This window comes from Notechis scutatus, chromosome 5 (genome assembly GCF_049901735.1).
Source record: "Notechis scutatus isolate UNSWTSFEM ecotype Mainland chromosome 5, rNotScu1.2, whole genome shotgun sequence".
NCBI lineage: Eukaryota > Metazoa > Chordata > Lepidosauria > Squamata > Elapidae > Notechis > Notechis scutatus.
In genome coordinates this window covers 84,127,952-84,154,314 of record NC_142013.1, presented here as the reverse complement: position 1 = coordinate 84,154,314, position 26,363 = coordinate 84,127,952, and positions in this window count along the sequence as shown.

The window sequence follows — 26,363 nt, the reverse complement described above, 5'->3', positions numbered from 1 at the left end:
CTTGCATAAGGCAAGATTAATTTTCAAGAAAGGATGTAACAATTGTTGCTCCTTTAATAAGAAAAAGAAGAAACTGGGAAAGTTTGAGCAACCTCATCCTTAAAATTCTGTGGATGAGATTTGCAGATTATACAATAAATACCCACTGAAGCTTCTACAATGCTGTGGATAACAATGGTGTCCACCTGACCTTTACAGATGTACATGCCATATGCTAAATAAAGAAATATGGATGTGGAGTAATCCTCGATGTATGATCACAATTGAGCCCTAAATTTCCATTGCTAAGTGAGATAGTTGTTAAACGAGTTTTGCCCCATTTTATGACCTTGTTAAGTGAATCACTGCAATGTTAAGTTGGTAACATGGTTGTTAAGTGATTCTGGCTTCCTCCACTGTCTTTGCTTGTCAGGTCACAAAAGATGATCACATGACACCAGGATAGTGCAGTTGTCATAAATATATGCCAGTTGCCAAACATCTGAAATTTTATCATGTGACTGTGGAGATGCTACAAACGTTGTAAGTGTGAAAAATGGCCATAAGTCACTTTTTTCAGTCCTGTTGTAACTTTGAATGGTCACTAAATGAACCATTGCAAGTCAAGGTTTATCTGTATTCATATACTTTCCAATCAAACAACCCTGCATAGATCTCATGTTGGGACAGGTTCTCTTGTCCCAGTACCCAGGAGCTACCCTCTAAGCTTCCCACATTTCGTAGCCTGAGCTTTTAAGTAAGTTTCAGCCTCCAGGCATATCTCTCACAACTGACCCAGGAATATTTCTTTTAAACATTAGTCTCAAACCATCGTGGAAATTATTTCAAGAAATCTGACACACATATTTCACATCCTGCATTTGGCTATCAATACTCATTGCAGAATACCTTATGCCACCAGACTCGAAATTCTAGACCTAGAAAATCTAGAACTACACCGCCTTCGGTCTGATCTAAGTATAGTATATAAAATCATACATTGCAATGTCCTACCTGTTAATGAATACTTCAGCTTCAACCATAACCACACAAGAGCAAACAATAGATACAAACTCAAGGTTAATCACACCAAACTTAATTGCAGGAAATACGACTTCAGCAACAGAGTGGTCAATGTCTGGAATACTCTACCTGACTCTGTGGTTTCTTCCCCAAACCCCAAAAACTTTAACCTTAGACTGTCTACTATTGACCTCACCCCTTTCCTAAGAGGTATGTAGGGAGCGTGCATAAGCGCACCAACGTGCCCTGTCCTATTGTTTCTTTTCTTTTTTTATTTTTCTTATATGTATCCATGTATTCATAACTATGTTTTTACTTATACCTATTATCTTGTAAGCAATTGACAAAAATAAATAAATAAATAAATAAACAGGCATAACAATATCCCTGCAAGTTTGGTCCTAGGAGGCTATATATATACATGTTTTCTTAAGTTTTCACAGGTATCTATATGTATGATATTCAGTTTTAAAAGCACAACTATAATGACGTGGGAAAACACCCGAACAAAGCTGAATACCATATATATATATATATATATATATATATATATATATATATATATATATATCACATCCAATCATCCTTTTCATTTCCATTCAGCATGGCTGTGCTTTAACAATCAAGTCACGTCCCTGCAATTTCTTTGAGAAAGCTGTACCATGAGACCCAGAATCACATTACTTTTTGCTTTTCACTAAAACGCCTTGTCCTCATGAGAGTTTGCAATCGTTTTGCTTTAGCTTGTTACATATCAAGTTCCTATTTCTTGTTTGTTCTGACAACTTAGCATCTTTCCCCATAAATAGATATAAGCTGGGTGTTTGAAGTATGATATATAATTGGTAAGTCCAGTGTTCTAATCTAAGGTAGTAGAGAAAAGTAAAAATCTTTTAAAGATGTTTCTAAAGTGTAGGGCATTCCTTTCTGTACACTGATGTTCTTTACAGTTTGTTGGAAATCAGTGGGGCTGAGATGTCCCAGAAAGCCAATTGTCCTCTTCCACTGTTCTGAGGTATGTTTCCTCCCCCAAATTTTTAGGATGTGCTGTCCTCTCTCCTATTTTGATCCATTTTCCCATTATTTTTTATTCCTTCCCTGCCCTAATTTTCAATTTTATTCAGTTGCCTGTACATAGGACTGCTGATGATTTCCTACGCAGGCAGTTTTTTCTACTTTTATCTCCATGGTAGTTTATAATCATTCTGCTTTAGCATGCTACATATCAAGTTTCTATTTCTTGCTTCTACTGATAACTCAGTATATTTTCCTGTAAAATCTAAAAAAAAAAAAAAAAAAAAGGAAGCCGTGGATATAGGAAGTTAAGTCAAAGGAGCTCCTACAAAATTTTGCAGTTTAGCAAAGCAAAAGCAATATTTCTGATACTCCTTCCTTCATTGTACACATCAGGAGATATAATTTAAGATTGCTATTTTATCAATACAGCAGTCTATATTTATAACTTTGGACTATTTGTACTTCAGGAGTGACTTCTCTAAGTTCAGTATTCAGGAGATATTTTTTCTTTTGATCTTAATTAACTATACGACTTTTTCTTTTGCATAGTGGAAAGCTGTGAAATAATTAGTAACATTCATTTAAAGGTAATATAATTTTCAACCCTGACTTTCTGAGTTACTGATTGGTAAATACTGTAGTAACTGAGGAGTGATGAAAAAAAAAAATGAAAATCAAGCCTGGTTTTGAGAACAGAGTTGTTTGGTGAAATTACAAACACATCAACTGTCCAACTTAAGTGTTGGGCTCAGAATAGTTTTTAATGCAAGTTAAAACATAAAAATACATTTTAGAAAGATATGACTACACATAAAAAGAAGGTTAAAAAGAAAAAATGGATATCTTTGCTGACTAGATACATTTTTGAAGGGCCCTTGGTGCTCCCTGGGCTTAGTTGTTTTCTTGCAAATGTTTCATTACTTAAATTAGGTAACTTCATCAGTGCTAGTAAGGAGTGGGATTTGCTCTGTTTATATTCTAGCAGCTTGCCCTGTCAGTGTTGGTGAAAGTGGTCTTGGAAGTTATTTGGTTGGACTGTTTATTGATAGCTTGAATGACAATTCCTTGATTGTTGATCTGATGTTAAAAATTGCAAGAATCAACCTAAGAGAGTACCAAGGACCCCTCATCTAAATCCTAAACTATAAATATTTCTCCTCTATAGATATTATTTCTAGCAAGTTATTTTTATGGTTCAAGGCAAATATGACACATTAAACTAATCTCCAAAACATATACAAAGAAATACTCCTGGAAACTAAGATTAATTGCATAATAACTTATAATATACTATAATCAGTTACTATAATCAGCAACGATTAGTTTATTTTTTTTTAAAGAAATTGAACACAGGTAACTGTCACACACCAGATTTAATTAATTTGTAACTAGATTGATTTCTGCTTATACTTTCAATAAGTTCAGAGGTTAGCCCTCACAAAACGATTGTGTTTTGCAAAGGGCTGTTTAGAGCTCAGAAAAACCCAAATCTTCCTAAATTTGTCGGTTTGAGCGGCTGCAGCTGTGTACATTTCCGCTTGTTCCAAATGGCATGAGAAAACTCTGTGGGGTATATACTGAATAAATGCAATGATAATGAAAATGCCTTTGGATTAAAATTGGAAATCAACAACATTGCATACCTAATTTCTGTCCCATCTGTTGCCAGCTATTGTTATCACTATTCTGAAGATATCTAGATTTGTTATTCAAGGGATGCTAGCATCTGAACTGCATGTCTGAAATTAGAATGTACTGCACTACCCCATTCCATTTGGATGCCTTATGCAAAACTAAGAAATCCCTTAGAAAAAAATGTCAATAGCATATCATCCAGACCATTTTAGCTTTTTTCTGCCAAGGTTAAAATGTCAAATGTCATTAAAAATACTTCGGTATCTACTAAAGTAAAATTAACATTGAACTATTTAAGATCAACAAACTGTTTATTAGTCATTATTTCTTTTGCCTGTGTATAAGTGTTGTAATCACTCTGAGTAATTACTTTTACACTGATTTTTCAAATATGATATTTGCATGTATCTGTCAGCTCTGGAAATTGGATTTTGATCAACTTAAACACTGGTTTTATGAAGTGCATCAGTTCACTAAATCTTTTAGGAACACTGATTTATTTGACTGGTATTTAAAATTATATCCTCTCAAAACAGCAAATCTGAAGGCATTTGAAATTAAATGATATATGTGGAACAGAACAATTTTGTTTTTAAAAAAATATAAATTGCTGATAAAGCAATATAAAGCACAGTAGCTAAACAAAACATTTAAAAAAGAATTTATTTCATCTGTATAGTACAACAACATATATAAAATAAACTTTCACAAATGTTGGCAATTTTTTTTTATCTTTGTGTAGTTTAACATTATGCTTATAGAACTAAACCAAATCCTGTCTGAAGTTCTGAACCTTCAATAGTGGAGATGCATATAACCTTGAATTTGTCTTAGAGGTTATCAAATTTCATTTATGAGTACAGCACAGATAAATTTGCAATTTATTTTGTCCACATGTTAAGTGTTTTGATTGCTTGAATATTTCTGACTATCAAATATAATGCTGCATTTATCCATCAGGTCTCTATATTGGATTTTGGTGTAGTCAAATATTGGTTTTATGAAGTACATCAATTCACTTAAGCTTTTTATACAGCAAACATTTCATGCCACTGTTTTTCAAAATCCTGTTCCACTAAAATGGTACATGGAAAGAAATTTAGAAGTCCAGAATGATTATCAATGATTTATCCCTCTGCAACAGAGGGAACCACATCAGTAACGGTCCTTTTCTATAATCAAATGGGTGTTAAAAAGAAAGAAAAACAACAACATGGTTCCCAGTAGGCCCTTTTGCTTCCTTTTTAAAGAATTGTATCGCCTTGTTGTTATAACATCCTTTTGCTCAGATAATCCATGTTTGCTTTTCTGACTTGATAGCATTTGAAGATTTTAATTCTGCCATTTTCTCATGTTTCTCTCAACATGAACCTGAAAAGATTGAATGATGGTACTGGTATAGCTATTATCTCCTCACTGTTCTTCATCCACCACTTTTCTTGATAGTCCAATTACTTCTGACTTGCTATAAGCATTTCCAATCCTATCTTGGCAGGCCCTTTTTTCATCTTTACCTGATAATGATAACTCTATGTATGCTCACACCAATATAGTATTTTCCTTTAAGAAATGCAGACATGTATTTCACTTCTAAATAAGAAATTGGCTGATAGTAATATTTACTCCTGATGTCATTTCCTCACTGAACTAAACCAGACATTTTTTTGTAATAATGCTGTTGAGACCATGTTCAGTTTCAGTCTTTCGCCCCGATTTTTTTGCCTATTATCTGCATCCACAAGTAAGGAGAAAAGGAATTGGGAAAGATAACTCTGGTGCTTGAGAATAAAAGTTTCTAAGAATATTTACCTTTATGTATTCAAATTTACTTTTTTGGGTTGGTAAGATTTAAACCAGATTCCAAGCTGAATCTACCAATTAACGTGCACTGAACTGAGATTCTTAATTTGATTTTTTTTTAATTAAAGGACATGTTTCATCTGTATAGAATAGATGAACATATATAAAATAAACATACATAACATACATAAAATAAACTTTCTATTTCACAAATGTGGGTGTTTTTTCAATCGTTTGTATAGTTTAACATTCTGCTTATAAAACTAAAGAAAATCCTGTCTGGAAGGTAGTAGAGAGGACAATTTAACAGTTCCCTGTTGTTATCTTCCATTCTAAATCATTCTCCCACGCTAACAGCTATTAGTACCAGAAGGGTGAAACCTAATTCTAGATGGTTTCTTCTGCTTTGGAATCCTTCCCACCTCCTCTAAGGCTTTTATTAATCCTAGCTAAAGCATGTCTTCCATCAATGCTACTAACAGCTTTCTCCTGAAGCACATGGCATTTTCATTCATTACATTTAGCACTGTAAATATTGAAGATTTTGTAATCTAAAGACCTTAGCATTTATTCCCATTCCTGAGCGATACAACAGGGAGGTAAACAACCCCAGATAGGTGAGATTACAATCACATAAAAGGAGACCAGTTGAAATTTGGAAAACTGAATGAGAAGAGGCAAGGTAATTGTCAATTTTTTATAGAGACAATCAGGACACAGCTAAACTACAGTCATAAAATGTAAACTTTACATTGGACTACAAAACAGAATCCATTCTAAATTATATGGCTATACAATATACAATAATATATATTTTCAACAATTTATATGTGTTCTTCAGTTGTTTCCTAGAATCCTCCATTGCTGAAAATGTGTTTTCTTTTAACATTTATATATTTCAAAGAGGCATTTATAATTCAATTTCTGAAGATGCTTTCTATATTGTTAGTTCCGAAATGTATCCATTTAATTGCTTAGGCTGATGACATGGTTATTCTACTGAAATATTTTCTTCATGGAATTTTAAGCAGCCAATAGTTTTCTGTAATATTTTTTTTTGTAAGAATCATCTTAGTGAAATGTCTTTAAGAGAATGTATTTATTTTCAAATAGAGAAGGCTATTATACAGTCTTTGTAAATGCAAAGCTATGCTATTCATTTTTGGACTTTACCAATACTTAAAATAGATTTACTGTTTTTATATTTTTCATTTGCAGAAATGTTTGAAATATGCTGATAATGTCCTTTTAGATTATATAATTCTTCTTTAATAATAAAATATAAATATTAAGGACTCTGACTTTTTGTTAATCTTAGTATGAAAATAATCTCAATATACATACAAGAGTACATCAGTATGAATAGCCATAGTGCTTTCTCAACAATTTTGGAAGGGACCTTAAGGTCTGGCCTCAACTGTTCATTTAAGGGATACACAGGCTTCACTTTTGCATCCTCCAACCGCATCACCCCCCAAAAAGAAACAATATAAACAGGGAGACAATTATACAGAATGTTTAAAAACTGTTCTGAATATTTTCTAGTCGCTCTTATTAATCATATACATTAAATAAATACCAGGAATAACAGCAGTAGCATTGAGGAAAATGTATTTTTGTGCAAAGTCTGTAGTTTTTAGTTCCAAAGAATGAACACCATGATAATCACATCTTTGCAAAATAAAGGATATCAAACTAATTGCTGTGTGAATAAAACAATCACTGAAAATATTGGCAAGCAAGTGAAAAATCACAGATACTTTCTCATACATGAAAAAGCAGTGACATGTTTTTAAAATGGATAGTGAATTAAAATGGCTATGAATCCTGTAAACTCAGAACAATTATATGGTGGAATCTGAGATTACTGGATGAGATTCCCTCACATATTTAGGACATCTCCATGCCATCATTGTGTTCATTTCCAAAATCCTCAAAAGCAGTTTGAGTGGCGGTGATCTTCAAATCAACAATGAATTATTGTTGATATATTTTTGTCTATAACTGTTCAAAGTTTCTGAACAATTGAAATTGGCATAAGTCTCATAAATAAAATTTAAAAATGCAGAGAACAAGAAGTGAACATCCCTGTCCGGTAGAAGCCGCTGTGGTTTGGCAGCCATAAAAACCTTTTAGGTCACTTGGTGTACCACATCCTTCTGAAGAAAGGGGACATACTGATACTGACGAAATTCATGACATTTTCACATCTAGGTTTGTGGATGAGCTGAAAGTTTTACTGATGCTTCCAATCCTTCAAACTAGCACAAAATCAGTGTGGTATACAGAATAAAGGACTTTAAAGTCACCGAGGTTCAGAAACATTGGGTTGAAATGGAAAATGTAAATTAATACGACCGAGACTGAAAGAGACTGTAAAGAAGATCACTCTAAATACTTCATAAATATCATAGCAGCGTCCAAATGTGGGCTGAGACGAGAACCCAGAGCAATCTCATTGTGTTTTAAGCACTTCTTTGTCTACTATTGCTATACTGCTAAATTATACAATGAAGAAGGTCATAAGATATCCAGAAGCAGCTGTACAATTGTAGGGCGGTTTAGAAGAAAGGGTAGAAAAAAAGATCACCAATGCTTATATTCATATTTCAGAGTAGCATTTTACAAAAATACTTCAATGGTAGGTCAGTCCATGGAGGTTTTAAACAGCTTTTTTTCACAGAGCCTGTTATTTTATATAACAGAATAGCATTTTGAAAATATCTTGGATGATGTGAAGAACAACCAAAACCACTGATACAAATAACAATTCTCTCTAAATCCCATTTTTCCATGTTGGTTGTACAAGCCACTTTATTGTTTGAGTACAGAATGTACAAAGAGTAGGGCTCTGGTTAGCTCATGTGTGAAATGTGACTGCTACTTGCTGAAGAGATGATCACTGAAATGATGTTCTTTTCCTTGGACACACCAGAGTAGCTGTGATATGAATTACTTTCTGTTTTCTGCAGATGTATACAGTACTGTGTAGATATCTGCCAGGGTACTGGTACAATGAGCTGTACCAAGAAGCATTAGTAACAATGTTGAAAGTTGATGTTATCCTCAAAGGGATTTAGCTAGGAAGGCGCTAAATGCCATAACTTTCATCTCTAAAGTAATGTAGTCAAAAGTAGTCCTGGTCTTTATCTAAAGCTTTGGCAAAGTTACCATACAAAATTATTAAATTAAATAAAAGTTTCTAAAGAATACAGCAATCTAAAACTACTGAATAATAATATATGCAATCAAACACTTGTTAGCATCCCAGTTTGGATCAGATGCATTTATGGATTTGGAATTTCCTATAGATAAGAATACACTGGGGGGGAAATAGGAGGTTAGGCATCAAGCAGCAGTTCAATTAAATTGACAGCTAAAGAATTTTATTAAGATTAATATTGTTAATTTACAGAAATAAAGGATTTGGACTTTTAATAATTCAATCATCTCATGTTTTAAAGAATTTTACATTTGTCTCTTATGATCTTAAGGCAAAACTAATTTATCAAAACACCTTTTTAAAAAGTTTCTGGACATCTGAAAAATATTCAGAAATGATTGGTTGTGTTCTTTTATATATTTACATCCAACAAAGCTATTTCAGTCCCCAAACTTCCTTTACCAAAGTTGCTTCACATGTGCATGTCAAAATGTTAAATCATTGTCATTGGATTAAATATATAAGACCTTCATAATCCATCCGTCTATCCTCCAGAAGTGCTTATAAGCTGATATACCAAATTACCTTTCTGCTCTTACTCTCTAGCTGCTGAAACATGCTACCTCTAATAAAATGTGGGTAATATCACAAATAGTAATTGATGATCTCATTCTCCATAATTGTATATGATTGTCATCTAAATATGTTCAATATTGTTGATTGAAAAGCATCGCTTTATGGAGTGGTTTGGAAATTTTGTTTGTAATATTATCCTTGTCTGTAGTTTCCCCATTACAAACAGTGCCCATGAAATGTGAATTAATTCATTGAAAGAAATATAAAAATCCATACAATAAGACTGCAGATAGAAATGAAAATAAAGCCAAAGTTTAAAAATGTAAGTAAAGTTTATGAAACATTTAATTACATGGAAAGAATAACATAAAGCACAATCAAATGGTATATAAAATAAACTTGAAAAAGTAGATAGGGAGCCCGAACACATGAATCCTTTCTAGGTCTCAGATATGCAAAATAGCGGAATACACACCTAAATCAAATTATATTAGAGAATAAGAATAAAGTACATATACATCCATGGAATATATGATGGCTGATAGTAATTTGCATATCTTCTACCTGAGAAAAATAACATCCCAACACCTGTTAGTATTTTTTTCAAGGTGCTTTTTCTTCCTGTATAGAACATAACTTGCTTTTCTACAAGTTCACAGTCAGAAAATAATGTATATCTTGATCTTGGGGACAGTGATTTTAACCATAATGCTCCCTGGATAATATTCAACAATGTATTAAACCTGTATAGACAATGTGGTAGAAGAACATCTGGCAGAATTATTCCTACTTTTTGATGGGTTTTTCTTTGACATTGGTGGCCAGATGGTACATGATTTGGTTGTGATGGGGGAGAATATTCCCTCTCTTTTCTTGCCATTGTCATAAACACTATACTGAGAAGGAACCACAGCTGCCCTACGAATCTCAAGTTATCTTTTTTTTTTTTTCTCTTGTCCTTTCTGGTAACCTTGTACTTAGTGAATCATGTTTTATTAAATGAGAAGGTCTCTTGTAGTCCTGCTGGTGAACACTTTCTATCTTAGAAATGATTATCTGTAAATATTCGTTTATGGAAAATATTTTCTTTTTTCTTTTTAAAAATAATTTTATTATGCTTTTTAACAATTACAAATCTCTTGTACATTCTTACAACAATGTGACATCGACATTTTCACTTATATCTACATACATACATACATACATACATACATACATACATACATACTATTAATTCTTATTTCTCTTATCGAACCAGCTAGACCACTTATCCCGGACTGTATAATATTCTGATTCTTCTCTGTCTTGCAGTTCCAATGTAAGTTAAACCATCTCTGCACAGTCCAACACTTTCTTTATTACCATACCACGGAAGCGGTACTGTCCAGTTTACAATTTTGTGCATAGGCAATTCTTGCCTCTGTCCCTATATGTACTATATTTGGTGTTTTTTTATTGAATTCTCCTCTAATTATTCCTAATAAAAACATTTTGGGTTTGAGTTCAATTTGGAGACCTATAATTTCCTGCAACCATTTTTTTTTTTTACCCAATATTTCCCACATATGAAAAAAGGTACCATGTTTTTGGTTACACTTCCAGCATCCTGGACTCATATTTGGATATATCGTTGCCAATCTTGCCGGTGCTAAATGTATGGAAAATATTTTCAATAGTGGAATTTTTTTTAAAAAATGAACCAGGTGTCAGGTGAAGTTTGTTGCACTGGCCCTGTAAATAGGTTGGTCAAGCTATCTCTGAATCTAGCTCTGATGTCTTCTGAAAAATACCAAAGCCCATGTCCCCAAATGACTTGCCTAACAGTCACGGATGAGGGACAAAGGATGAAACAAGGCATGATAATGAGCAATAATTACTAGAAACTACAAGTCCCCCAGAATCTGGGCTTCTACTTCTCTACAATACCTTGAGCTGATATTGTCAGATCTTGCCAGATATGCAAAATTAATAAGATATAAACAGTCCTACAAAATTCTATTTTGAAACTGATACAGTTAAAGACAGCTGGAAGCTGTCTTTAAGTTTGGGGCTGTGGATGTGATGAAATCCGTGTCACATGGGCATGGCAGAAATGGTTACCCATACCTTGTTCATGCTAAGGAGCTGTAAGGATAAAATGCTCAATATCGATCAGTATACTGAGATCACTTGATAAGATTAACACTGATCAAGAGTGCTACTTTCAGTCTTAAGAGTTTGAGATTACATGAAGTGACTGACTTGAAAGCCTTAAACATAAACCAACATAAAGACTCTCTATGGAACACTCAAGAGACCCTACAAAAATGAGTTAGCTGAAGGAAAACAATGGAATTCTTAACAGGGAAGTGACATTGCAAATAAACATCTTTATGGCAGAAAGCACTGAAACTCTATAATTTGAGAACAGGAACTTTAAATCCATCTTATAATTGGCAAGGAACAGGATCAAAAGGTCACAAAATGCATGAAGTAAGCCCATTTTACAGCATATAAATTGAAGTACAGTAGACAGTATCCTTACTGTATATAAAGTTTCCTTGAGATCTGACATGAGAGGTCCAGAGGATAAATAAAGCAAAATGTTAAATGCAAAGACTGAACATCAGGGTGATACGTTTACTTATTCCATGTGTAGAAAGTTAGCACCCACCCCTCTCCTAGAAGAATGAAATATTCTAGGAAATATTAAAAAGGCAGAATATTATATTCCCCTGGATGAGAAAAGGAGAAACATGTTTTAAAGACAAAGCAACTTCCTGCAGCTCCCTGCCTCCCTGCCTTCAGCTCCAGGGTGATGGGATTAAGACGTGGCCCTTAGGAAGTGATAGGATTACCCATCTCACCACATGGCACCTGGGAAGATTACATCACTCAGCAGGATTCAACCAAATTTAGCACACATACAATCTACAAAGCTAGCTATGACTCCTGACAGCATCCAATCAGGATACTCTTCCTGTACCCCAGGATGTTCAAAGCTTAGAGAGGGCATAAAACCAAGGAATTCTCAGCATCTCTTCCCTTTTCACTCAGGAGCTCCAAGGCATGTGGTCCTGTCCACCATTAAACCTTCTTTCCAAGCAACTTCCATGAATCCAGTGTCTTTTTCCCACTTGGAACTGAACCCAGAAGGATATTTCTTCCAACAATTGTCTTCCATATATAGTCACAGAAGGTACAGTTATATTCAAAAGTTTAGGGTAAGCTCCCATATGTAATACAAGCACCCCATTGTGTATACTCTACTATAAGACCTCTCTGGTTATATCTGCTAGTTACAAGACTGTTGGCTATTTGAAATTAATAAATTATCCTATTTATCTATAGTCTGTACCCAACAAGTTTCCTCAGAATTCTTTTGGAAATAAAATATTTGATGTTTCTTCAACATGATGGCCTCCAGATGTTTTGGGTTATGATTCTTGAAATTCTCTGTGGATATGCCAATATCTGGAAAAGATTATAGTGAACTATGTACAGCTCCAAACACTCAGCATTTTTTGATCTACAGTATGCTCAGAATTGTCCTTATTCCTGTCAGGAGTATCTTTACTATCACATAAGTGGAATGCCAAAAACAAGTTTCAGTAAGCATTTCAGCAACCGTCATTCTAACTCATATTTTTGTGGGAAACTGTGAAATGTCTCACAGAATTATCAAAAAGATGAGAGGGAAAGTATGACAGCAGAATGCTTTGTTTTCAGGCTGGATAGAGGGGGGTCAGTCCATGGAGGAGGGATGAATGCAGTGGTATTCAATTTTTTTTTACTACCGGTTCTGTGGGCGTGGCTTGGTGGATGTGGTGTGGCTTGGTTGTCCTGTGCAGCAAAGGTGGTATTCAGCAGGTTCTGACCAGTTCCGGAAAACTGGTACTGGAAATTTTGAGTAGTTCAGAAAACCGGCAAATACCACCTCTGACTAGAGATTTTACAGTATCCTTCCTCTGCCATGTCCACCAAGCCATGCCCACAAAATCAGTAGTAAAAAAAATTGAATCCCACCACTGCTGTGCAGGGCAACAAAAGAAGACCCAGCCAATCAGCTGGGACTCCAATCAGCTGGAACTCAAGAGGCAGCGAATAGATGGGGGCGGGGCCAACCAGAGGTGGTATTTACCGGTTCTCTGAGCTACTCAAAATTTCCACTACCAGTTCTCCAGAACTTGTCAGAACTGGCTGAATACTACTTCTGGATGAGTATTTCCATAAGTGCCATGTCTACAGCAAGCTCCAGAGAAGATGTTGCAACATTATTTTAGGACCAACAGCAATCTAGGTTTAAAAGGCTCAGCTACAAACACCCCCAGAGTATTGTGGCATGCGATGCAGCCCTGTGTGGTGTGAAAAGGCCTATGGCTCTTATCCAACATGTACTGTTTCACTTTCAGTTTGGAAGATCTAAAGACTTTTGGACCAAGGACTATCTGCAGCTCTGGAGTTACAATAATTATGTGATTTCAAGAGACAAATAAAATTAAATATACAGATTTGTTTCTAGTCCTAGCTCAGGTTGCTGGTATTAAAAGCCTTTCATGACACAATATTTGAAGGAATGCATATTTTCCGCATGTATCCTGAGATTTTCTCAATCTCACTTCAGACTTAATGGGAAGTGACTGAATAATTTCTACTTATAGTATGTTGGCCCTCAGCACACTTCCATCCAGTCTATCCTTGCATCCAGATCAGAGGAACCCACATGCCACTTAGTTCAGCTAGTGAAAATATATCTTCATATTTATTAAACACCAGCAAACATCAAACAGTTAGCTGGAGGAAAAATCAGGACAAAAGACAGGCAAAAAAAGAAAGAAAAATGAATAACATGCAAAATATAAAATAGTAGAAGGTTTCATCGCAACAGTAAACATTATCTATATAGCAAAAATGTTCCAGTAGCACTATTTTCAGAGCTACTAGAAACAATACTGTGGGCAATTAGCATGCACAGTCCTAAAATAAGTGGTTTTTAATTAATCCAAAATTAACCCTTTTCAGCTGCATAAGCTTTAGCAAAATATAGATGGTAAGTAGGACATGAGGTGGTCCGTGTTCTATTTTGCACCATGAAAGAAGCATTTGGTCAATGGAGAAGATGTACCCAGCAATGCTGAGACGTGTCAAGAAACTACCTGAGAAGAGACCCTTTCATGGTGGATTTCCATTGCCATGTACCATGGAGTTTGCCTGGCATTAATTTTACTGTATATTTAATGCTAAGCAGAGATGTTTTATTTTTCTCAGGACATTTTATTATTTTAATCAGTAAATTGATTTTTAACATCTTGCTTGTCAAAAACCTTTTACAATCAAGCCAAAACTTTTGTTGTTAAGTGAAACATTTGTTAAGTGAGTTTTGCTCCCTTTTATGACCTTTCTTGCCCCACTTATTAAGTTAGTAACATAGTTTTTAAGTAAATCTGATTTTCCCATTGCCTTTGCTTGTCAGAAGGTTGCAAAAGGTGATCACATGACCCCAGAATACTGCAACATCATAAATATGAGTCAGTTGTCAAGTATCTGAATTTTGAACATAGGGATGCGGCAATGGTTGTAAGTGTGAAAAATGGTCATAAGTCACTTTTTCAGTGCCGTTGTAACTTTGAACGGTCATTAAATTAATTGATGTAAGTCGAGGACTACCTATTTTCGGGCTACTTCTTTTACTCAGTCACGTTGTGATTGCATACTTTAATTCAGAATTTTGTTTAACTTTAGTATATATGCTGCTCATACATACCTATTCGGCTTTTGAAAGGAAGCAAAAATATAAGAAATAAATGAAATGGAATTGACATGTATGAGGCAAAAGTAAGGGGAGGATGTCATCATCCATACAACACACATCAGTGATTTAAGATCTTTAAGATCTTGATTATGGAGCTTTTCTGAATTGATTTTTTTTTATTAGCCAAGGGAAGATGTTAATCTGGAAAGAGTGTGTCTTTTTCTTAGTATGAACCAAGCACTCAATTTTTAAAGACAGAATGTTCCAGAAAACTCCAAAATGATCAGCTGTTCCTCTCTGCCAGGCCAGCCATCCCGGGGTAGTCTGGTTCAACAATTTTATGGATAAACCTTCAAGATATGAATTTTTCTGGTCACCCAAATGGAAATTTTAGTCTAATTTAACCCAATTTAATTTAACATAATCACTAAATTAAAACTATAGGTGCTATGTTGGAAATTTCTACTCTAGAATATCTGAAGCAGAGGTGGTATTCATCAGATTCTGACCAGTTCTGGAGAACCGGTAGCGGGAATTTTGAGTAGTTCGGAGAACTGGCAAATACCACCTCTGACTGGCCCCGCCCCATCTATTCTCTGCCTCCCAAGTCCCAGCTGATTGGCTGGGTCTTCTTTTGTTGCTGTGCACAGAACGGAGCTGAAAAGTAGGTTAGTGGAGTGGGGAGGGAACGGGATTTTGCAGTAACCTTCCCCTGAAGTAGGGTGGGAATGGAGATTTTACACTAATCTATCCTATCCTATCCAAGACACACCCACCAAGCCACGCCCACAGAACTGGTAGTAAAAAAAATTGAATCCCACCACTGATCTGAAGGACCTAGATTCTCTTTTTTTTCTTTTTTGTTAAAATGTACTTACTACGTAGAAAAAATCAGAATGGTGGAATGATAATGCAAATTTTCATTTGGAGATATTCCAACAATGAGCTCTAGATATTTGATTTTATTATACTGTAGTTAAGCACAATTTTTTTAAAATAACTCAAAAATTATCTCACTAGGTTGTGACTTTTAGCTATTCCTTATAAAAGTATTATCCTGCTATTATTCTTTTGATTTACTTTAATTAGCAAGCATGGCTTCCTACATTTACTGCATTGTCAGTACCATATACCTAATAAAAGGTTTGATATGTACCATATAATTTCATACATCAATTAATCATGTTCACTTGATGTTAGCTATAAGGCTAAGCTTCGTTAACCAAAAATAAAAAACAGATTTGAACAGAAAAGAATTCCCTGAAATTGAGTTATAATGATAAAAAAGACTTCCAGATTGAGATAAAAAGCTAAGACTATCCCACACTGGTCGGACAACCATGAAACTGGAATCTGAGCTTGACACCCTAGCCACTGAGAACCATGGTCAATTTGATATTATTAGGAGTATCCACAGAAGGATGGGGAAAAAATCAATATGATGGTCACATCCATATAAAAGTCCCACCCTCTTTTTACATGCTCCAACATAGAAAAAGGTGTGGAGCTTTGACCACATGGTTATGGCTACCATTTTCACTTTTTTTGATCCCTTCCCTATGGACATTCCTGGATATCAGAAAACATGCTTGCTGACACTTAGCCTCCAGAAATTCTAGTAATATTGATTACATTTATTGAATAAAATACTTGCTGTGCAATAAGGAAAAGAAAGAAGGAACTTTTTATAATTGCTTAAAACAGTACTGTACAGTAGTTAAGGATTACCTTCTGGTAAGATGGGCAATCAGTAAATTTAATAAAATAAATACCGTATTTGCCGGAGTATAAGACGACTTTTTTGCCCTGAAAAACATGCCTCCAAGTGGGGGGGTCGTCTTATACGCCGGGAGGACTCCGACTCCCACTTCGAGCTTGAGTTGCAGCCGGGAGGGAGGCTGGGGGAGCGGTGTGTGTGTGTTTTTGTGTGTGTGTGTGTGTGTGTGTGTGTGTGTGGCGGGTGTCACTCGCCACGCGCTGCGCAACCTTTCCCCTCTTCCTTCCTTAGTGGTGTGGGGAGGAGAGGATTCGAAGATCCTCACGTGCGGCGTACTTTTTTCTTTTTTTTTTTCTTTTTGCACGCAGGTTTTGCATGCGGGCGGCTGTAGGTTAAGGATGGGGAGCCCCGGGTGGGTTATCAGGTTTTACGGTGCTTCCAACATGTGCGAACGGTGGGAGAGCGGAGAAGAGAGCGAGCGAGCGCCCGCTGTGTGAAATCCTGCCGTCAAAGCAACACTGGGGGAGGCAGGGTATAAATTTACCAGGTTAATGTAGCAATGGTGATTAATGCCCAGAACATTGTTTGCGGGTATTGGGGTGTGTGTGTGTGTGTGGTGGTGGTGAGGAGAGGTTGTCCTTTGAATGCGGAAAAGTAGGTGTGACCTTGTGTAGGAAAATAAAGAGATCCTTTTTAGCGTGTTTGGCTTCTTTGCCTCCCTCGTTCGTTTTGACGTGGAGATAATGGCCTTCGGGCGGGAGGGGAAGAAAACGGTAGCTGGATCATTTCAAATTTCACTTACTCTCCTGCCTCACTTCAATATGTCTGAGCGACTCCAGATACTGGAAGACTTTTTGAATGAAAGTGTTACCTCCATTTTTTTTTTTTAAAGAGGGCCACTTGGGGAAAAAAAAAGATTCTAAGGAATTCCTTGTTTCTTGATTAAAGAGAAGGCATTGAATATACTGTTCCTTGGCAGCCTTTTCAGTGTCCGGGTTTTTGGTGTGTGTGTGTGTGTGAGAGAGAGAGAGAGAGAGAGAGAGAGAGATCAGCTGTATTGAGAAGAGAACGTTTCCTGTGTTCTCATTTTATTTACAACATATTTTACGCTTAATGGTAAGCAATGAAAAATATTTTTAAAACTCATTTCTAAACTCCATAGCTATTTGCATATTCTTGGTTCAAAATTGGATTAGCTCATTTCAAAATTGTCCAAAGCAGAAAAGTGCGTCAAAAAAAAAAAAAAAGTGCAAAAGTGGAAGGTGTGTGGAAGAGGGGGTAGTCTTATACGGCGAGTATATAACAAACTCTATATTTTGAGTGGAAATGTTGGGGGGTCGTCTTGTACGCCCAGTCGTCTTATACGCCGGCAAATACGGTAATAAATAAAGATCAAGACAATGTAGAATGATTCCTAGACCTAGTGCTTCCCATCAAGGAAACTCAGAAAGAGTACTGTGGTACAAAAACATGCATGATAGCAGCACAATTTATCAGATTTATCACACTTGCCACTCATTATGGAACATATTTCTAAAAACATCACTCTTACAGTACATCTGGATAGCATGACATTTAACTCTGTTTATAGCATCAGTTTATAAATACTGTAGTGTATTAAGCTTGATTGTTTAATTGAAGTTGATATGATTATTGATCCAGGTGTCTTAAAAAGCAAGCTATGGGGTGTTAAATTGTGGCAATGTTCTAAGGAGGCTATTCTGGAAGAGAAAATGAGCACCTGCCATGCTAGATATAATAAAGTTACTGATGCTGTGTGATAAAATCTGATTCTTGGAATCATATAATCTCCAGTTTGGTCAAGATTTTGCTCATGATCCCATAGCTAGGATAGGGAACCAAATATCTCCTATTAAACAGTAAGGCCTTTTCTTCTCTACTAAGTTAGTGATATTCAGCCCCTCCTTGTGTTGGCACAAAACAGCACCATCATGAAATTGGCGGTGTACGTTGCCAGTAATCAATTGAGATCCCATGCAAAATCATGTTGTCCTGCTTTATGCAGGGTGCCAATTGTCACAGCCAAGATGATTAGATTTTTCTTCTGGTTTTACTGCCATCCCATTTCAGCACATTCCCAGCAGTGGCATATCATCCACCGAGAGATCTGCCGCTTGAGTGGGGCAGGTTTGGCATTAGTGAGGGATTTTGGAGCTTTGCCTGAACTTCTCTAGGATGGTCTGTCTGCTCCCTGCTTTCTTCTTTTGGGCACCTTATAAGTTCAAAATAATGTGAAATAAAGAAAAACAAGGAAGATGGCTTCCAATCATAAGGCTGCCTTTACAAAATGCTTACATTCTAAACAGTTCCAAGCAGATGCTAATTTGGACAGTGTAATTAAAGACATACAGGGAATCAATAAAATAGTTTTGGAAAGGACAGAAACAGACCTTGTCAGAACTGTGCAGCTAGTTAAGTCCCATAGAACTGAAGAGTTGAAACTAACTGCAGCAACTCTTGGAAAACTGCCTGTCAGGTCAACAACAAAAGAGAGTGAAACTGATCAACCCAGTGAAACTGTCAAATCATGAAAAGCCCAGTTCAACATCTCCTTTTTGAGGGATTAGGAAAAACTTTTAAAGATAAAACTCAACCTTTTTTACTACCAGTTATGTGGGCGTGGCTTGGTGGGCATGGCATGCTTGGTGGGCGTGGCAGGGGAAGGATATTGTAAAATCTGCATTTCCTCCCCACCCCACTAATCTGCTTTCCAGCTCCGTTCTCCTGTGCAGGGCAACAAAAGCAGATTAGCTGGGACTCGGGAGGCAGACAATAGATGGGAATGGAGGCAGTCAGAGGTGGTATTCGCCGGTTCTCCAAACTACTCAAAATTTCCACTACCGGTTCTCCAGAACCTGCTGAATATCACCTCTGATTAGATCCCTTTCCCAGGTAAAATAAAGGTGACTTGTTCTCCTATCCTCCCTCTGATAGGAGGTATAGAGAGCTGATCATTCCAAAACAGTGGAAGTGATACAAGGTATGAAAGGGCTCTGGATAACAAAAGAATAAGGAGAGGGGGATGCTGGGACATAAAATGTCAAAATGGAGGCTAGCTGGTGACCTGTGAGACAACAGCATGTCCATATTTGAGGGGCTGACACAGGGAATAGGGGATCAATCTATTCTCCAAAGCACCTGAAGGTAGAACAAGAAGCAATGGATGAAAACTAAGCAAGGAGAAAATCAACCTAGAATCAAGGAGAAATTTTCTGACAGTTAGAACAATTAATCAATGGAATGAGTTGCCTTCAGAAGTTGTTGGTGCTCCAACACTGGAGATTTTAAAGAAGAGATTGGACAATCATTTGTCTAAAATGAAATAAGATTTCCTGCTTGAGCAAGGGGTTGGACTAGAAGACCTCTAAGGTCCCTTCCATTTTGGTTATTCTGTTATTATTATATTCCCCAAAAATTACCTTTGGGCACACCAATGGATCAGTTAGTCATGTCTGCAAGAGAGAGGGGGAATAGTCTTGATAATAGGCTGTGACAATATTGGTTCCTATAAAAAGGCTGCTTTTCATGACAACATAAGAATATTTAACTCATAGTTTAATGGTGAAATGTGGCTATTACTGTGATCAGGAAAGAAGACTGTCAAGCATTATACTGTAGTTGCACAATAAGTTTCAAATGGGGACAGAGCCTAAATATTTTACTGCTTACTTTAAGAATAAGCAAGCTTATGCCTTTTGGGTAAGTGAAAATTATCTAAATAAAATAATATAAATCTGATAAATCTATCTGATATGGATTAAACAAAAGTATACAATATCACCAAGATAGCAAAAGAATTGAAATGGAAATGGGCTAGTCACATAGCAAGAAGAACTGATGGCAGGTGGACTAAGACAGTCAAAGAATGGATTCCACTTGATAAAAAGCGTCCACAAAAGAGACCTAAAACAAAATGTATTGATGACATCAGCAAATATGGTGGCCCAACTGGCAAAAAAAAGCTTGGGAGTCGTGACCATATTGGTTGAAAACTTGCAGAAGAGACTTTCATCATGCACTGGATAGATAATGATGAAGAAGAGGAAGAGGGAGGAGGAGGAGGAGGCTGATTTAGTGGCGCAATCTTCAGTGGAATCTGAAAGTGTGTTCCTAAGTAATAGCCACTAATGTTTTAGAAAACAGTGGAAATGCTTTGTGAAATTTGATAAAGTTTCCAGTATTAGGAAAACCTGAGAAATTCAGCAGTTAGTTTCTTGGTTGTTCTTATTCAGATTTCAATATTCTGAGTAAAATCTTGATGATTTTCCTATTAGTAAAATGATGTGTTTTTATTGGAGACTATCATTAAATGACTTCATTTTATTGAAATTTATCTGGTTTCAGACATATATTACTCTGAATGGCCATGGAAAGACTTATTAAAAGCAATGCTTCTAGACCAGGGGTGTCAAACTCATGTCATCATGACAGTATCACGTGACTTATCGGGACTTTCCCCCCCCTTCGCTAAACCAGGCATGGGCGTGGCCAGCATGTGATGCATCCAGACCATGGGCTGGAAGTTTGACAGCCCTGATCTAGACTTACATTTGGAAAGATTTTTTTTTAAAGTGTGAGCTACTCAAACAGCATTTTCAATCAAAATATATTGTAAGTGCCAAATGATTCTTTAATATTGGTTACCCTATCTTGCTTAAAAGTATGGCTTCTTGTCTTTTGGTCTTTTGTTAAGAGCCCTGTCTGTTATTTCTGATGGCATACTTCTCCAAAAATTAGAGATCACACCAGTAATCTTAATTTCCAAGCTTTGTTGAAACTCTGAACAAACATACAGTCAGATAACAATACAGATTAATGAACAAGAAGTTTGATTTTTCTGTCAAGAGCTCCTATCTCTTTTTAATATACAGAAGAACAACCTAAACTCTACAGTAGATCCTACTCTACTATTTAAGCAAACCAGGCTCCTTTATAGATATGGATATAAAGTGCAGTCAAGTTCCAACATCTAGATCCTAAAAGTATGTATTACTGCTAATGATTGCCTTTGTAGCTACGCCATTCCATTACAACAGGGAGGCAGATCTGTCTTACTATCCTACATTGGTTTAAATTCAGTTCTATCAAGAGCAGAAACTAATTCGAATACACTATCTTTCATGAGATCTCAGTCATATCCACATCCTGATGTATGAAATTGCCATGAATCCAGTCTGGAGAAGAACTGAGTAAGCATTTCCCCCAAGCATATTTGACAGAGATTTTGAAATCCAAGATTCATTTATGAGATACATTTTGAAGATTGTTTTTTAAGTCAAATTATAGCCCCCAGAACAGAAGTGCTTGGAATTGGGGTCAACCAGTCTTTCTAATACGGACTTATTATCCAATTTCTAACTACTGCTGTTCTTCTACGGTTTCGTTCCGCTAACCACAAAGATTTATACACATGTATAGATCTGGAAATATGAACTGCTGTGCACAAGACAGAAGCTGCATAGAATTTTTATTAGTTGATATTCAAAATTCAAGTATATTTATAGCCAGTTTATTGTACTTTAGATGATAGCTACATTTTGAATTAGGTAAAAAGGTATAAAGCTGAACAATGTTCACTGTTTTATCTCTTGGTTTTTGGACTTTAATTTATACTTTTTAACTTCTCACTTCAATGGATTATAGACTGGGAAGAAGAAAGCCTAAGCGGTTTATTGAAACATGAATTTCTTTATTCTTGCTTGTGCTTTCTTACATTCCACTTATAGCTTAAAAACGCAGTACAAACATATTTGAGCTGATATGAAATTAAAGTTCAAGAGATTTTACATAACTGAAACATTCAGCATCTGCTTCTTATCCCTTTTCCTTTCTCCCCTACTTTTTCTAAGGATGAAAGGAGATGAAAACAAAATTGAAGATTATCACTGGGTTATTTGACACCCCTGGGATTTCCAAGGGGGAAAAATCAAGATGCCATAAATCTAACTGACCACTGAATGTCACTGTTTCTCCATTCTTGCAGAGGTAAAAGGGAATTTACCTGGTAGCATAAAAGAGCATTCTTAAGGTAGAAAGTTTGGAAACACTTATGTCTAGACCAAGAAAGCATTTTTTCCAGAGTCTTAAGTTTCTGAAGTTCCGTGCAACCATAACTGTGGTTACATTTAATCAATTTGACCATCAAAAAACGTTAAGTGCCAGAAAATGCACAATAATTCTTTGCTGTTTTTCTCATAGTGGGAATGCTATCGCTACACCATCATGCATTCACTGGACTGAGAAGAACTGAGTTGTTCACTAAACTATATTCTTGGATATTTATAATTCATACATAGCTGACCTTAGTAACTTCTCTTGAAATCTTGCATATTGAGAGCCTGTCTTTACTCAGGACAGCTGTATTTTCCTTATGTTTCTTTTCATAAATGAATTCTAGGTTTTAACAAGAGCTTTTTGGATTTCAGCTGTTGGATTTAGTCCCAGACTTTTGGTAAAAAGACCATGGCAAAAAAATAAAAAAATAAAAATAAAGCTCCCTCCATAAAATCAGAGCCATCTGCAAATATTTTACTTTCCATTATCACATCAAGGTAACATAGTGAAAATTGTTTTAGTGCCTAAGACTAAAACATCCCACAAGCATCTTTGGAAGAAAAAGAATTGTAATACATTGTATTAATAACAGTTGCCTTTTAAAAACTTTTAAACATAGCTGCTTCTTTCTGCTTAATAGTTTAAACAGTCCTAAAAAGACAACATAGGTTTTGGATAAAATATGCAATAATTATTTCTAGAAATAAATGCAGATTCAGAATTTACTAGAATTTGCATAGGAATCTGGAAAAGCTGATAATCTGTTTGCTTTATTCTGTTCACTGATGAACAAAGTCAAGGCTTAGCGGTTCTTATAAAAGGAAATCAGATATGGCCTTTCAGTGATAGTGTTTTTCACCTTAAACATTATGCTCTGTGCATTCTTACTAAAGGCACCATAAGCATTATGCTCTGGTCATTCTTACAAAGGGAAGAATGAAGAATCCATTTAATTATTTTAAATTTGGGGGAAGGATAATAAGAATGGAAAGAGCAATTATTGATTGGGGATGGGGGAATCCCCAGCATGTTAACCTGGAGATGAGGTTAGAATACAATTAATGTTACTTCAAATAAACTGAAGAAAAAATTGGGGGTTGAATGAAAAAACATTTAGAATGTTAAAAAATGCTAAAAAATGATTGGTCAATATCCTCACTTATATTAAGTCAGATGAAGTGTTACAGAACATATGGATTTTATTTTACATTCATTGTATACTGTATAAACAAGCAAAGTTGCTTTTAAGAATTCACCATTGATTCCCCCCCCCACCTGATTATTCTTAAAAAAAAGGTTTCTTCCAAATGAAATTAGCTCTTGAGCTGCAAAGACTGAGATAGTACTTTGTTCATGTATTCATCAAAGATATATGCTACCCAATTGCAATTTGCTACTCTAAATGTTAAAACAATTAAGACAAAGCAAGAAACAAAAAAAATCAACTATAGCAAAAGTTATTTTACAAAAGCTCACCTTGGCTGCAGCCTGGGACTTTGCTATGAAGACTTTGAAGAAAAAAAGAGAGCTAGAGAGATTGGGAGGGGCACCAGAAGGACCACGCCACATCTAAAATGGGTGATGAGAAACACTATATGAACTAGTTAATAGACATTTTGTGCTGGGCTACTTTCATGTGAAGCTGCCATTTTATGAATGAGCAAGCCATTTTATAAGAGTGCCTAAGTATATAGGAAATGACTCTTCTTTGCAATTGTCAAGAAGTTACTGGGTAAGAGGTGGACTGTTACCAAATTATATAAAGTTTAGTCTGTCTCTGATTCTATACTAGTTACTGTATATTTATAAACATAAAAACATCACAATGAAAACAGCAGTAGCATAGAAAGAGCAGTGCAAACTCAAGAGATTTGTCTGAAATGCCTTGGTAAGTAAGTAAGTTTTATCCAAGTATTGATATGAACCCAGGGGTAGAAGCCATTAGGCTCAGTGTGGAAAACATTCTAGAGTTATTTTGGAGAAGGTCTGCTAGTTCTGTCAAAAAAAGTTCCTCTTGGAAAAAATACTGGAGAAGATCACAAGATGTGGCCAGTTGATTATTTACGTCTTTCAAGAGGAACATCCAAGATAACTGACATGGACTCAGAAGCCAATAAGGCAGATATTTTTGCAGGACCAATACAATAAGTTCCCATATGGGTTTTTCAACTAAAATTCTAGCAGCCACTTTATATTAGTTTATTTCAGCTCATTTTAAGATCAACTAAACATTAAATAGATGAAACAATCCAATCAGAATGTTGTGTCAAACTATCCCTATCCAGGAGAGATCATACTGGAGAATATAGCAGATATTTAAATATATTCCATGCTATTAAGGAATTGTGCATCCCTAAGCTACATACTTGTTTTTAGTAATGTTCTATCGCCAGGACAAAGCAGACTCGAATACCGGAGTTGAAATCAGCTCTTTATTAGCAACCAGTAACTTCAACTGAAGTCGAGCCGCGGCAGCCCTTTTTATAGCGGCTGCTCGCGGCTCGCAACCAATGGCATGTGTTTAAACTTCCCGCCGCTTATGCGGCCAATTGGAACCCATTGTTCTTAACCAATCATTACGCTGAGTTAACTAACCAATAAGAATGTAGTATTAGAAGTCTATATTTGAATACACTACAAGTAATGTCTACAACTCCGTGTATACAACCATGTATACACCTATATTCTAGTCATAAAAGGTTTCTTTCTTCTTGATATGATTCAGTTTAAGCTGAATCTGTTCTACTATAACCCATTCTGAATTTAAGGCCTGCACAGTGGTGGGCTTCCACTGGTTTCACAACGGATTTGGTGAGCATGTGCTTCACGCATGTGCGTGCCAGATGTGTGCTCCACACGTGCAGCACATTACAAAACCACCATTTTACAGCTTTAAAACTTGCTTTCCACTGCAACGCCAGTGAGTAAAACAGCTGAGGCGCGGTAATCTGCTGCATCGCACCTCAGCTGAGCTTCAAAACTGCAGAAATAAAGGACAGACTAAAGCATGGATGGGTGGGCGGGGCCAACCGTTCGCCAGTGCAAAGGGTTTGCCTGAACCCGTGTGAACCCTGAGCAGCCCACCCCTGGGTCTGCATCAGTTTCACCTAATTCTGATATTATAGTGAGGGAGAGATTTGATATTATTCTTAAACTGAGAACACTCTCCTCAAATATGGAATATTGTGGATATCACAGTTATTTCAAATTGCATGTCATAGAAGACCACTACACCATCAGAAATTTGAAGTTACCTTTGTTTCTGCTATTTCATATCCTTCTTCCATTGTTTCCCACAAATACTTCCTTTCAAAGCATTGCTCTCCATGATAGTAAGTGGCATGATCTCTCTTCCCAAATTGCCACTTGACAGGCTTTACTGCCTCTATTCAACTTTTTTTTAATTGCGTGGCAGTCTGTGATTTCATTCTCAGAGAGGATGTTCTCAAGGTGTCTCTTCCAAAGGTGCCATCACAGAGAAAACACATACTGCTTGATACTGCTTTTTAAAAAGTTCAGAGCCTTTACCAAAAAATGATGCAAACCATCAGGTTCAATGAATGAAAGCTTCATGGGGCAAAAAAGAGTAGCTTCTCACAGATCCATGTATGGACTCTACTATTTTACTTTTCAGGTTGGCACTGTTA